The following is a 13763-nucleotide window of genomic DNA, read 5'->3' as shown; positions in this document are numbered from 1 at the left end:
CAATGATCATCAATGTTCTGAAAGAGATCAAGCTTGTAATTCTAGGTGACTTTAATGCCAGAGTAGGCATAGACTATCAGACATAGCAAGTCCTTGGGAGGAATGGAATCTGAAACTACAGCAAGAGTCACTTACTACTGAAGACTTGTATGTCTCACAACCTTATCATCAACAACACTGTCTTATCTAAACAACAAAACATCATGGCTGCACCCTTGCAGCAATCATTGACATTTAATAGACTATGTCACTAAAGAGAAGAGACAGGCAAGATGTGAGTCACAAAGGTGATGTGTGGTGTAGAGTACTGGACCGATCATAGACTTATCTTCTCCAAGCTAAAGATTCAACAAAAGTGACAGCCCCAAGGCAAAACAAATTGTCAGGAAATCCAAAGTCAAAAGATCAGAGTGCTTCTCTTTGCGCAAAATGTTTATTCCTGACCTGGAGGGAAAGCTGAGTCAGTACACAGCAAAAGTGGAGCAGAAAAGGATTGGGCAGCTTTCAAAGATTTGGCATACAGCACCATATTTGCTCCTCTGGTCCAGAACACTCACAAATATCAGGAGTGGTTTTACAAAAATGATGGGGAAATTTAGAAGCTGCTTAAACAAAAAATGAGGATTCCATAGGGTTTACCAGCAAGAAAGTTCCTCCATCTCTATGAATGCAGCATTTAACTCCATCAAAAGTAAAGTATAAGAGAAACTTAGAAAAAATGTAGGATTCTTGGCTCAAGGAGAAGGCAGATGAGATTCAGTTTTATACTGATAGCAACAATCCAAAGTGCTTCTATGATGCCTTGAAGACTATTTATGGGCCAAAGACCTGTGGTGCATCCCAAGTTCTCATCCTTTATGGAGCCATACTGATATGTGATAAGGGCATGATCCTGGAGAGATGGGCTGAATACTTCCACAGCATTCTCCACATACCATCATCAACCAATGCTGAAGCCATTGACCATATATCTCAGGTTGAAGTCAATCCCTCTCTAGCTGAACTTCCAACTGATTAAGAAGTATTGAAGGGGGCGGCTAGGTGGCACAGTGGATAAAGCACCGGCCCTGGATTCAGGGTCCAAATCTGGCCTCAGACACTTGACACTTACTAGCTGTGTGACCCTGGGCAAGTCACTTAACCCCCATTGCCCCGCAAAAAAAAAAAGAAAGAAAGAAAAAGAAGTAGTATTGAAGACCATTAAGATCCTCTTGTGTGGCAAAGCATCTGGCACCAAGTCTACTCAAGCAAAAAGATCTACAAGGCAGGCGATCCACTGCTCATACAGAAAGAAGCTGTCTGAAATCTTCTGAGTTATGTGACAAGAGGAGGTTATCCCCCAGGAGATCCAAAGAATGCCTACATCGTCCATCTCTATAAAGGAAAGGGAAACAGGTTGTTCTGTGATAATCACCGGGATTGGGGTGGGGTGGGAACTTCTCTCTTAGTCTTAATTTTGCTGGCAACATTCTTGCCAAGTCTTCCTCAGTAGGTTAATCTTCACCTGGAAAATGCTCATCTACCTGAGAGCCAGTGTGGCTTCAGAAATGGCTAAGGAATGGTCAATATGCTGTTTGCTGCCTTACAACTCCAGGAAAAATACCAGGAGCAGAACAGAGGTCTGTACACAACATTCATTAATCTGACCAAGGCCTTTGTTTTGTTTTTAAAATGTTTATTTAATATTACATTTTTCCTCAATTACCTGTAAAAACAATTTTTAACATTCATTTTTTAAAAAAATCTTCTCCCTTCCTTCCTCCTCCCTTACCTCATTGAAAAGTTAAATAATTTGATATAGGTTATACATGTTCATTGTGGTAAAACATAGTTCCATATTAGCCATGTTATAAAAGAGAACACAAGGTGCAAGTCTGAGAGCAGCAGTCTCACATCTAACTCAGAACTCCTCTCAGCCTGACCAGCAACCTAGATTTCCTCCAAAATGGCAACAACTATCCAGGATCAACTAATTGTGAATGTCCTAAAGGAAGACCAGGTTCTCCAAAACAAGGTCACTGGGGTTGGTGTAGTTAGCATGGCATGTGCCATTAGTATCTTAATTAAGTATTTGCTATTGAACTTGCCTACTTAATGCCAAAGAAGATAAATTAAAGGAAGATGATGGATCTCCAACATGGCAGCCTTTTCCTCAAAACACCAAAGATTGTTTTTGGCAAAGACTACAGTGTGACTGCAAACTCAAAGCTGGTTGTCATTACTGCTGGGGCGCATCAACAGGAAGGGGAAAGTCATCTTACTTTGGTCCTGTGTAAGGTTTCAATTCATCATTCCCAATATTGTTAAATGCAGCCCTAATTGCAAACTGCTTATTGTTTCCAATCCAGTGGATATTTTGACATATGTGGCCTGGAAGCTAAGTGGCTTCCCTATAAACCATGTTATTGGAAATGATCGCAATCTGGATTTCTCCCATTTCTGTTACCTAATGGAAGAGAGACTTGGTGTCCATTCTTCAAGTTGTCATGGATGGGTCCTTGGGGAACATGGAGACTCAAGTTTTCCTATATGGAGTGGTGTGAATGTTGCCAGAGTGTCTCTGAAGAATCTTTATCCTGCTTTGGGAACTGATATTGATTCAGAGAATTGGAAAGAAATTCATAAATAGGTGGTTGAAAGTGCTTATGAGGTGAGCAAGCTGAAGGGCTACACTACCTGGGCCATTGGCTAGTCTGTGGCAGATCTAGCAGAATGAATTATGAAGAATCTTAGGAGAGTGCATCCAATTCCCACCATGATTAAGGGCCTATATGGCATTAATGAAGATGTGGTGGCCCATGTGTCTTGGGGCAGAATGACATTTCAGATGTGGTGAAGGTTACTCTGAATCTGGAGGATGAGGCCAGTTTAAAAAAGAGTGCAGATACTCTTTGGGGAATACAGAAGGAGCTGCAATATTAAAACCTTTTAATGTGCTGCCACTTTACTGTCTAGAGAACATGACAGTGGTTAAGGGATTAGGTATGATGTGCTTTTCAAGTAGGGCAAATCTTTCCTCTGATTAGTGATTGAACACCAGAAATATAAAACCTATTAACACACTCTAAGTCTCTTCCTAAACTTAGAAATGGGGAAATAGTTGTGTGACTACTATTTGTTAAACCCTGTTGTTTGCCTAGGGATGCTGGATATGACTTGTACAGTCTTGAAGTAGTTGCTGTTAACAAAGCCAGCACCCCCAGGTATGTAACTGCCTACTTTTAGGTGCTATAGGTTCCCGTGAGTCCAGAAGACAATATTTCTGGACACAAAACACCATACAGTAGCAATACTTTGTTGATGCATTGATTACCTTTGTGCTCCCCTTCATTGGGGCTCTCCAGCATGGCCCCATGGATCTATAACCTTTCCAGAGGACCTGATTTTATCTATAGATATGTGTGTGTGTGTGTGTGTGTGTGTGTGTAGTATACATGTATATATATATACCATATATATGTGTGTGTGTATATATGTATACATATTTTTATTATTATATATAGTTGTAAATTTCCATATTATACAAAAAATTTATGTACAACGATGCAACAAAGTTCCTCAAATGTCATACTAACCCAAATACTGGATAAACATCAAATAAGGTGAATATTTTTAAAATAGAAAGAACACAGACAAAAAAAAGAAAACAAGAAAAATAAAGTCTGAAAAAAGTATGCTTCAATCTGCATTCAGACTCCATCAGTTCTTTATCTGCAGGTAGGTAGCATTTTTTTATCATAAGTCCTTCAGAATTGTCTTAGATCATGTGAGAATAGCTAAATCATTCACTGTTCATCATTGTACAACATTACTATTACTGTACACAACGTTCTCCTGGTTCTAACCAAGGCTTTGATACTGTCAGTCATGGAGAAATCTGGCTGCTCAAAGAACTTCATCGGCATTATAGGCCAGTTTCATGATGGCATGCTTGCAAAAGTTCTGAATAAAGGATGAACTCATGCTTTCCCAGTCAGCAATGGAGTGAAGCAGGGCTGTCAGCTTGCTTCCATGCTTTTCAGCATGATATTTTCTTCAATCTTGTCAGATGCCTTCAAGAAGCATGAAAATGGCATCAAGGTCAGCTACCACACTGATGACAAACTGTTTAATTTGAAAAGGCCACAAGCTAAGACTAAAGTCAAGGGAGAGTTGGTAAAGGAACTTTTGTTCACAGATGACCGTGCACTCAGTGCAGCCTCTGAAGCTTAGATGTATCAGAATATGGATTGATTCTCTAGAGCTTGTGTTAATTTGGGCCTGACAATCAACACCAAGAAAATGGCTTTATTTTTGTTTTTGTTTTTGTTTTTACCCGCCAGTAGCACAACATTCATAACATGGAACCACTGGTTACAGCTAATAGAGAAATTCTGAATGCTGTGGATAAGTTCACTTACCTTGGCAGTATACTTTCCAGGGATGTTCACATAGTTGATGAGGTTGACTCACTAATTTTCAGAGCTAGCTTAGCGTTTGGGAGACTCCAAAAGTAGAAGAGAAGTATTAGGCTGTCTACCAAATTGAAGGTCCACGGAGCCATTGTATTGATCTCATTGTTGAATGACTATGAAACCTGGACTGTCTACCAGTGCCATGCCAGAAAATTTAACAACTTCTATTCGAATTGTCTTAGGAAGATTTGAAGATTACCTGGCAAGATAAAGTACTGGACATTGCGGTCCTCTCTCAAGCTGAATGCCTGAGATACCAAGCATTCAAACTATACTTCAGAGTATAACTCTGGGAGGCTGGCTATATAGCCTGAATGCCAAATGTACATTTACCTAAAAGACTATTTTATAGAGAATTCATACAAAGCAAGCACTCACACAGAGGTCAGGGAAAGGTGTACAATGACACTCTCAAGGTCTTTCTGAAGAACTTTAGCATTGATTGTAAAACATGGGAGATGCTGACTCAGGACTACCCAGCATGGCATACCCACATCAAAGAAGGTTCTGTGCTCTATGAGCAAAGCAGAATTGCAGTAGCAGAAAGGAAAAGTGGGATGAGCAAATCTTGAGACATCTCCATCCCAAAAGTTCAAATGGACCATTTGTGCCCGACCTGTGGTAGAAGTTTCCAAGCTTGTATTGGTTTGATCAGACAGAGTCGGACACACTGTACCCTGACCCCAACATCATTGATGTCATTGGTCTTCTTTGAGTATGAAGGATGAAAACCACACATACATACACACACACACACACACACACACGCACATATATATATGTATATATATATATGATGTGAATATATCAGAATATATAAGACACATGTTGTTATCAATATTTGATGATACGTGTAGATGGAGAATTTGCTACTGATATAATAATTTCATAATAGAGATAAGTTCTAATTTATTTCTATTTATAATTATTTCAATAATTAAGAAGAGTTTTTGTCATTCTTCATTACTTGCAATATATTTGCCCATTTTAGTTCAGTATGTTCATTTGTACTCTTTTTAGGATATAATTCCCCCTTTGTCAATAGCGTACCACCCCTACCCCCCACCTTTGTGGAACATGCTTATCTAAGCTTAAATTATGTAATTCTGAGCTTCATTGTTGCAGTTTATGAAGAATACATAAGTGCAGGTGCATGCAATTACAGGGAGCAATGGTACTATTGTCAACTACTACATAAACTGTAATAATAGGTATTTTAAGGTTTGCAAAGCACTTAATGTATGTTATCTCATCCTAAGTTTCTTAAAGACTAACACAGTATCATCCACAGTAAAGTAGATCTCCCAGTAAGTAGCATATTCTACACATACTGAGTGTTTAATGAAAGCAACCAGTCGGTTAGTTACTGGTTCATGTAATCCCGCTAAGTTGAAGGGAACAAACCCTTCAAATCAGGGGAGATCAAGGACATTAAAAAGTTGATAGAAAGACAAAATGCAAGTTCATTCTGTTCTACAATGTCACACCTGAGTCCCAGAAGGCAGCTAAGGATGAAACGAAAAATGAAAAATCAATGTGATGGAGAAATTTATCCACGAGGGACCTTTGGCTCACAGCTGGCATTCAGCCCAGTGGCCAATGCCCTGATCCCACCAGTTCCTTCTCTGGTCTAGAAGACAGAACAAGCAAAATACTAAGAATGAGGCACATGGTGGTCCGAATAATGTAAAAACTGTGCGTTAATATTTCTGTCAATTTAGCCAAGAATGTTATGGCATATGTGTCGCTAAGAGTGACAGAAGCTATTACTGAAATGAGATTAGAATCTTTTTGAAACATCAACAGCAGCACTATAGCTGGTAACATTCCCATCGAAAAGAGATGACATTGATGCTATACAATCAACATGCTAAAGGGAATAGGATACGGAATTGTAGACTAGATTATTTTACTCTATATTGATTTTTCCCTTAGGAGCTTTTGATTAGCTGTCAAATCAATTAGTTTCCCCCCAACCCCAAGTGCAATATCAAATTTCTCTATTTGGGGATAGGAGGTAGAGGAAGAGAAGTTCTCCTTTTCTCTCTGCTCATTAGAGACAATAGAGAGTGAGGAGGTTAAGCCAATGGGCAACTGACCTATAGAGATGATGGTAGTGGAGTCATATCCACAGAGGAGTTCTCTCTTATCTTAACTTTGAAGGTCAGACATTATGTATTGAAACAGGATCTTAAGTGAGCCAGTTGTACTCAGTATTCTGAAATTTACCTGGTCCTAACTCCTTTTAAGTGATTGGTAGAAGCATGGTATGATACAGAAGGTTTCAAAACTAATATTTTAAAATCATCAATATTAGAAGATAATGTTTTAAGGCTTTAGTTCTCTCTGTCTCCAAACTTGTGGTAGCTAGGTGACAAGGTAGATAGAGGGCCAGGCCAGGAGTCAAGAAGACTAATCTTTGTGAATTCAAATCTGGCCTCAGACACTTAGTAGCTGTGTGACTGTGGGCAAGTCCCTTAACCAATTTTGCCTCAGTTTCCTCATCTGTAAAATGAGCTGGAGAAGGAAATGGCAAACCATTCCAGTATCTCTGCCAAGAAAACCCCAAATACGGTCATGAAGAGTCAGGCATGACTGAAAATGACTGAATAACAAATCTCCACACTTGCTTTATAAGGGGGAAGGAATATGGGTGATAAAATAGGAAATCAATCAATCAATAAACATTTTTAAAATATTTGTTATTTATTATTAGGAAAGAAATGGGAGTTGTACAGAATGGAGATACTAGAGAAATATATCACTGGATATGTTTCCTGACCAACAGACCAAAGAGATGCCTTTTGAGAGATGTGGAGAGAGGTCAAGTACTCTGAGGAAATATAAAGGGAAGAAAGTAGAAGGCCTCCCACATTTGTCTCATATATGTAACATGGTAAAAGTATCATATACAAGTATAGGAAAGGGAGTTAGGATGGCATGTGCCAAAGAGTACAACTCTGTACAAATGGATCAGAGATTGAGAGTTGAAAGAGACCTCAGAGGCCATCTAGTCTAACTCTCTCTTGGTACAGATGAGGACCAAGGGAGGTTAAGTGGCCTACCCAATGTCATGAAGTTGGTAAGAGGCAAGATTTGAACCCGTGGCCTCAGACTGCAAAGTCAGTGCTCTCTCCATTGTATCACACTGCCAGAAAGCTGCCACAGACTCCTCCTTTCCACCTTCCTCCTCCTTCATCACCCAGGATCTTTCTGTGCTACTTTAAATCTCTAACAGGCACGATGCAAGGTATTTGATGCAGAATCAAAGATCTGAGTTTGAGTCCAGTCTCCAGTACATATTAGCTCAATGACTCTGCAAGTCTCTGAGCCTCAGAGCCTCTGAGCCTTCTTAAACTCTAAAATGGAGATGAATGACAGCACTTTACTATTAACCTCATGAAGCTGGTACAAACAAAGAGCTTTCTTTGTAAAGTGACAAATGAATACTGCCACAATAAAGCCTTGCAGTCTCCTTGTTGTTCAGTTGTTTCAATTGTGTCTGCCTCTTTGTGACACCATTTTGGTGTTTTCTTGGCCAAGATACTGGAGTGGTTTGCCATTTCCTTCTCCAGCTCATTTTACAGATGAGGAAACTGAGGCAAACAGGGTGAAGTGACTTGCCCAGGATCACACAGCTAGTGTCTGTGGCCAGATTTAAATTTAGCAAGATGAGTCTTCCTGTCTCTTACTGGGAAATGATTTTTAAGTCACATGTAAGCCCCATAGAGAATAGAGGAAGGTGAATCCTTTTCACCTTCAGGAAGAGTACACTTTATCATTTCAAGTATGTTAGGTAGGTACTTAGCACTGGCAGGAAACAAAAATGACTAAATCACTATTCTTGCCCTCAAGACATTTACAATCAGATTAGGGAAATGAGGATTAACAGAGTTTTAAAAAGTTAAAAAACAGTCTAGGAAGTGACAATATGAAACAGCGATGTCACAATGCAGTGTTCAATTAAGGCACAAACAATAAATGCAGAAGGAGCTCAGAAAGGAGAGAGATCCTTGTAGTTTAGAGTACCCAGGGTAAATTTCCTGGGGAAGTTGGGATTTCAACTGAACTTGGATGGATAATCAGGAGGGTGATTGTTTATAACACAGAAACTATAGGATAGAAATTGGAATGAATGTGGGATCTTTTGGGGACAGTGAGTGAATCAGGTTGTGCTGAGATGAAGGCTGTGCTCAAAAGTTCTTGGAAATATTGGTTAGGCTGAGGATTACTAAATCAATGGCCTTGAGTGGCAAACAGAGGAATCTGGAGTTGATGTCAATAGCCAGAGGGAGCCAACTGAGATTCTTGAGAAGGTGAGAGACATGATGAAAGTTGGATTTTAAAAGGATTAAGTTGGCAGTGGTGTATAGGCTGAATTGGAGATGGCCAATGTTGGGAAGGAAGGTAAAAGATTACAGGACTATCATGATAATCTAGTTATAAAGAAAAAGGGGGGGGCTGAATGAGGGTGCTGGAAGTAGAGAACAGAAAGGAAGTTATAGAGATGAAAGACACCAGGAAAGAAGAATTGACAGGACTTGGTGACTACCTAAGAGCAGGGGCAAAGGAGGAATCAAAGATGAATGTGAGGTTTAGAGCTCTGGGTGATTGGTAGAAATCATGGTAACACTGATAGAAACAGAGCAATTGAGAAAGAGGGCCAGTCTGGGGATGGGGTGAGGAAAGAGCAGAATTTGTTTTAGAAATGTTGAATTTGAGGTGAAGGACATGAAAGTGGAAATGCAATGGGAGATAATGAATGGGCTTGAGCTCAGGAAAGAGTTCATGACTAGAAATATAAAGATGGAAGTTATCCATATACAGGAAGAACTTAAGAAGTATTGGATTGGATCTACAGGCATATGGGCCTTGAAGATTGGAAAGTAGATGAATTTATTGAGAAAAAAATTTGGCGTAAGAAAAATATGATGATTAGTTTGGATCCTGGCCCCCAACACCCTCTGATGTCAACAGCTGGGACGATTCATCCCCATGGATAGGGTCAGCCCTGCCTCAGACTTTGAAATCAGTCTTGTCCCAATAAGACAGCAGAAATATAAATAGTACTAGGCCAGACTCTAGTTAGCATTAAGTCAATTTTGCTATGTGTAGGTCCTTATAGCCCAGTTCCAGTAATTGGGTCACTGCCTTGTTTCCCTGTGGCTAAGCCCTGCTTCTTTCCCTCTGACTTCTATTCTAATTTCAATTAATTGAATCTTACCTTGTCCCCTTATATCAGAAATCTCAGTATCCCTATTTTTCCTTTTGAGGAACTTCATATTGTAAGTTCTTCCTTCCTTCTTTATCTTTCCACCCAAATGAGTTTGGGACCCTATATATGAATATTGGCTAACTAAATAAGTGCCTAAAGAATACCATGATGTGGCAACATCTGCTTGGCTACTTGCAGTCCAATAATTGGATTGGTAATCCATCAGGGAAAAAGTTCACATGAGACTGACATATGTGGGAGTGGTCAATCTGCTATTTGGGAAGGGGCAGTGTCAAAGGACTCTGGGACAAATGTCAGCTCTGTCAGAAAGTACCCTGGAAAGAAAGGGGAACACAGGTTTTCAACTGAAGACTTCTTGCATTATCTGGAGGACCCATACCCACCCTGTGCTAACTTTTTGGCTAGTGAGAAAGGCAACTCTGGCTTCCCATATGGTTGGATCAGTTGCAGACCTCCAGATCACCATGGAAACTGGGAAGGGCTATTTTCATGGCCTCAGAATACCCAGCCTACAGGGCAACTTCCTGGGGGTGATGGCTATAATGAAGACCCAAACAGGCCTTTCCTTTCTTTTTTCTCTTCCTGTGGGCTTCCCAGGATATCTCACCCCACCCTCTCAAATCCTTTGCTGCCTTGGTGAAAGCAAACTGCCTCTAAGAGCAAATCTATAAAGGATTCTTCCAGCTAAAGCAATCTGAGGTCAAGAAACCACAAAGCCTTCTGCTCACAGTTCCTGATTGAGGGGGAAAGCCTGGAGCTCCGTCAGTCGCCTCCCACACCGACAGCCCCCTCAACCGCCGACATTTCCAGTTAACAAGAGATGAAACGACGAAGTACAGAACAAAGCGACTTCCCCAATATTTCTTTCTCTTGCCCAGTATGCAACGCTTCCTATCCCGCTTGTGATGAAAATGTGTTCATCTGTCAAAGGGAAAGCTGCCCTACTCTCTTAGGTGGAGAGAACTTCAATGACAGCAGCTGCTGCGGCCAGACCTCGAGCCAAGCTCTGGGCTTGTTTTGGCTAACGCAGAGGAATCAGTTTAGGCATCTTCTAGAACAAAATGGTGCGTGGGAACGAATCCAAACTATGGAAGAGAAGCAGCAAAGTCGCAACAGATTATTTGTCTGGGAAAACAGAAGGAGAAAGATAGCAAAACCTGGATGCATTTGAGTCCAGCCTCCCTAACATATTTTCTCTTTGCAACACAGATGATTTCCCGTAATGTGGTTCAACAGGTGCTAAACTGTAGCTTTTTTTTGGTGAAAATTAATAATTGCTGCTTGGTGACAGAAATTTGCAGAGGGGACTCAACCGAGTCTAGGTTTTGGAGGATCGCTAGATGTTTTCTCTCTGGAAGGTTGGCAAATAAAGTGGGATGAATTCTGAGCATGCTACCCTACCCACAGTAGGATCAGGGGAAGAAGGGACTTCCTTATCTCACATAAGGGAAGCTGAGGACCAAGTGGGGATTGGCCCAAAGGTACACAGTTAATTAGTAGCAGAATCAAGATTTGAACTCAGGTTTTCTGAATCTAAATTCAGTGACTCATTGTGCCTCACCATAAGTAGATATTCTATAAATTTGTGTAGATAGTCCTCATCATCAGAGGCTTCTGAGGATCTGTTTCCTCATTCGGAACATGTAGGGGATGGACTAGATCAGAGGTACCAAACACAAGGCCAACATGAAGCCCAGTGTTGCCCAAACCAGATTAACAAAATAAATTAAAACACAATTAAGCATAGCTAATGCTACATTTTATAGCTGTCAATATTCAACCCACAGGGATCCTTATGTATGGATTATTCAGTCATTTTCAGTTGTGTTCAACTCTTCATGACCCTATTTGGGGTTTTCTTGACAAAGATACTGGAGTGGGTTTTTCATTTCCTTCTGCAGTTCACTTTACAAATGAAGAAACTGAGGCAGACAGAAGCACAGTATTACACAGATAGTAAATATCTGAGGTCATATTTGAATTCAGGAAGATGAGTCTTCCTGACTCCAGGCCCAGCAGTCTAACCACTGTGCCACCTAGATGCCTGAGACAGGATGACCTTTCAAGCTTCAGACACTGTCAGGTTATATGACCCTTGACAAGTCACTTAACCTCTGTCTTCTGCAGTTCCCTTAACTGGAAAATGGGAATAATAATAGCACTTGCTTCTCAGGTTGTTGTGTGGATCACATGAGATAATAAATATAAAGCACTTTGCAAATCTTAAAGTACTATATCAATGCTCACTACCATTTTCTTTACAGGCAGCTAGGTAGTGCTGGGTCTGGAGTCAGCAAGACCTGAGTTCAAATACAGCTTCAGGTACTTACTAGTTGTGTGACCTTGAGCAAGTCATATAACCCTGTTGGCCTCATTTTCCTCATCTGTAAAATGAGCTGGAGAAGGACATGGCAAACAACTCCAGTATCTTTGCCAAGAAAACCCCAAAGTAGGTTATGAAGAGTCGGAAATGACTGAACAAATAATTATCATGATGAGCCCTGAGAACTCTCACTCTGGGATGTCCCCTAGGTCTTTAAAATAAAGGGTACATAGAAGCCTAAGAGCACCACCTCCAAGTGGGATTTCCCCACAACTCCTATACAAGCATGACTCCTTTGAAACCAAACCCATGGGGCTCCCCCAGTCTGTGGTTAAGTTAGAAACAGACTCCTGAATGAGGTCAGAATGTACAGAGCAGCAGTGCCCTTCCCTTCCCAACTTCAGCAGAAACATAGCTCTCTCTGGGCCAAGGAATAAGTAAGAGGACCAGCGCCACTTACTATTTTCTTTCCAGTTTCATTGCTTCTCACCCAGCCAAGTCAATAAACATTTATTAAGTACCTACTGTGTACCAGGCATTTGTACTAAGTGTGCTAAGTATTAGGAATAGAGAGAAAGGCCAAAGATAGTCCCTGCTCTCAAGGAGCTCACAGTCTAAACAAGGAGACAACATGCAAAGAACTATGGGCAAACAAGCTATAGACAGGATAAATTGGAAAAAATCAACATATGGAAGGCACTAGAATTAAGGGTAATGGGGAAAGGCTTCTTATGGAACATGGAATCCCAAAGAGATCATTAAAAAGGGAAAAGGACCTACATGTACAAAAAAATATTTATAGCAGCTCTCTTTGTGGTGGCAAAGAATTGGAAATTGAGGGAATGCCCATCATTTGAGGAATGGCCGAACAAGTTATGGTATATAAATGTAATGGAATACTATTGTGCTATAAGAAATGATGAGCAGGCAGATCTCAGAAAAACTTGGAAAGACTTAAGTGGACTGGGGATCAGCTAGGTGGCCCAGTGGATAAAGCACCTGCTCTGGATTCAGGAGGACCTGAGTTCAAACCCAGCTTCAGCCACTTGACACTTAGTAGTTGTGTGACCCTGGGCAAGTCACTTAACCCTCATTGCCCTGCAAAAAAAAAAAATACTTAAGTGGACTGATATTGAGTTAAGTGAGCAGAACCAGGAGAATATTGTATACAGTAACAACAACATTGTGTGATGATCAACCATGATAGACTTAGCTCTTCTCAGCAGTGCAATGATCCAAGACAATTCCAAAGGACTCATGATGAAAAATGTTCTCCACATCCAGAAAAAAGAACTGTGGATTCTGAATGCAGATTGAACTATATTGTTTCTACTTTAGTTTTAGTTTTTTTTCTTTTTGAGGTTTTTCCCTTTTGTTCTAATTCTTTTTTCACAACATGACTAATGCAGAAATATGTTTAATGTGATTGTACATATATAACCAATATCAGATTGTTTTCTGTCTTGGGGAGGGGGGAAAGAAGGGAAGGAGGGAGAAAAATTTAGAACTAAAAATCTTATGAAAACAAATGTTGAAAACAATCTCTATATATAACTGGAAAATAATAAAATTTTTAAAACTACTCCAGGCATGAGGTAATATGAGACTATACTACAGTGGTCACAGTATCAGAAGAGGCAAGAGGGTGTATATAAGAGAGGTTTTGAAGGTAAAATTGACAGGTGTTGGCAACAGATTGGATAGGGTTGAGGGGCACAGATGTGAGCCTGGGTGACAGGAGGATGATGGT

At 40.4% G+C, this 13763-nt stretch overlaps 1 pseudogene; it reads left to right on the top strand.

Moving 5' to 3' along the window:
• The first annotated feature begins 1945 nt into the window (after positions 1 to 1945).
• LOC122750156 lies at positions 1946 to 2922 on the top strand (annotated as a pseudogene).
• Positions 2923 to 13763: the final 10841 nt, after the last annotated feature.

Source organism: Dromiciops gliroides, chromosome 3 (genome assembly GCF_019393635.1).
Source record: "Dromiciops gliroides isolate mDroGli1 chromosome 3, mDroGli1.pri, whole genome shotgun sequence".
Lineage (NCBI taxonomy): Eukaryota > Metazoa > Chordata > Mammalia > Microbiotheria > Microbiotheriidae > Dromiciops > Dromiciops gliroides.
This window is presented reverse-complemented; position numbering and strand designations above follow the sequence as displayed.